Source organism: Danio aesculapii, chromosome 25 (genome assembly GCF_903798145.1).
Source record: "Danio aesculapii chromosome 25, fDanAes4.1, whole genome shotgun sequence".
NCBI lineage: Eukaryota > Metazoa > Chordata > Actinopteri > Cypriniformes > Danionidae > Danio > Danio aesculapii.
In genome coordinates, this window is record NC_079459.1 from 10,945,399 (window position 1) to 10,947,505 (window position 2,107).

General features: G+C 30.3%; 1 long non-coding RNA gene across 1 annotated transcript; it reads left to right on the plus strand.

Annotated features, from left to right (window-relative positions):
• The first annotated feature begins 213 nt into the window (after positions 1–213).
• LOC130219111 (uncharacterized) lies at positions 214–1,411 on the plus strand. The gene is made up of 3 exons (XR_008836034.1): positions 214–327; positions 964–1,002; positions 1,338–1,411. It is a non-coding gene; the product is annotated as an uncharacterized LOC130219111 (long non-coding RNA).
• The last annotated feature ends 696 nt before the right edge of the window (positions 1,412–2,107 follow it).

Here is a 2,107-nt window from a genome sequence, read left to right on the forward strand (position 1 = left end):
CTGCTGCCACCATGTTTAAAGATTACTTTCTTCACCAGTAAAGAGACTCACTGAGACCATGTCTAACTCAGTTTAATCCAAAAAACTTCTCTGTCACTCACAACATTGACAGTGCAACACTCAAACAGGTTAGACAGTTATCATGGTCTCAGTGAGTCTCTTTACTGGTGAAGAAAGTAATCTTTAAACATACTCCACACGATAGATGGCGGTATTGCACATTTGTCGAGTCGGCTCGGCTGAAATGGACCAACAAATCAAGAGGAAGAAGCTGTTGTGGTTTGAAATTTGTAGCGCTAAGGATTGCGAGCGCGAGTGGCCTGCAAGGTAAGTGTAATCTGCTTTAATATCATGTTGTTTAGCAATGTTTTTTATTATTTGTGCGAGTTTTAATATAGTATTACGCTAAAATCAATGGACAGGCACCATTTATTCCAAAAATCTTAGACAAACAAAAAAACAGTGTGAGGGAGAGTTACAACATTAATTTAAACACTCAAAATGAAACACTTATTAAGCAAAGTTCGGTGATTAAGAGCATGTATTGTGTACATTGCGAGTCGTCTTAATTGAATTGCCTCATGAAGTCAAATAAAAAAGTCAGTCATGAGATAAAACTTCTGCAGTTCTGACTTTTAAATCATATTTGCTTGTGATTTCATAACAAGAGACTTTTAAACACAAGTACCAAGTTAATTCTGTTTTTAGAAAATCAATTTAAGTTAATTTCAGATTTTTTTTATTGATTTATATTTTATAAATAAACTATGTATAATACTATGTTATGGAAAATGTATTTTTTTAGTAATATGAGTAACTGTGTTTTGACTTGTCACAGTAAAATCTAGTATAAAGTAAGCTGATAGTTATTATTATTAATATTATTATTATTATTATTATTATTATTATTATTATTATTATAACACTTCTCTAATATTTGTAACTATTTGTTTTCCTCCACAGATATTTGAGTGTGGCTGTGTAAAATGAGCAGTCTAGCAGGTATGAGTTGCTTAAACACTTTAGACTAAAACATTTACACTATGACCACATTTTCTGGTTTCCCTGTCCATATGCAGATTGCCCATGTACATTCACAAGCTGGATGAAGCTTTCGAGTCACATCAAACACACAGAATGAATATTAAACAATATTTATGCATTATCCATATAACTGCTGTTGACATAAAGAAACATTGAATATAACACATTGATACTAAAATAGTTAAAATAAGTGAATAAATAACTGAATTTAAATGTGTAAATAAGTAATAAGCGTTAAGCTGTAAACCTGTGACTAATTATTTTTTATGTTAATAGATGTTTTTTTCTTCTAGTTTTAATACGTAACCATCAAGCGTGATTGTGTACTGAAGATCTACCTCATTTGAAGAGTCTGTGCATCTACCTCAATGAAGACTTGTAAAAGAATATGTGGTAAGTGTGTCAACCCACCCTCCTTTCATATATTTTGAAACATTGATTTGCCTTCGAAGTACAAATTAAGATACTTCAGGTGAAATCTGAGAGCTCTCTCATTCTCTATTGACAGCAATGGTCCCAACTTGTTTAAAGTCCAGATAAAAACCTAAAACATTCTCAAAACAGACCACATGCTTTCAGTTGTTTAATCAGAATAATTTTAAGCTACAAGAATAATTTTGAGTGCATATAAAGCAAAAATAACAGCCTTTGAGTTTCTTTATTCTGTTGAACAAGATATTTTGAAGAAAGCTGAATACCTGTAACCATTGGTATATAACCTGTACTTCCATGGTATATATTTTTTACAGGTTTTCAGCTTTCTTAAAAATATCTTCTGTGTTCAACAGGAAAAAAGTTTTTATCTTATTTATTTTGTCATAACTTTGACATTTTTATATATATTTATTTTGTATTGTTTAATGTTTTTAATACTGTCAATGTTGCTTTTATTAATAAAAGCTTTGTTTAATTAGTTTGAATGGATTGCATTTTTGAAAACCTGTTGATCAAAAATGTTTATATATATATATGTGTATTTTTGTTGTTTATTAAATGTACAAACATAATCCTTCATTAGCTGAAATTTTGATGACTTGTTTATGCTTGGGCTATGCTTAGACGG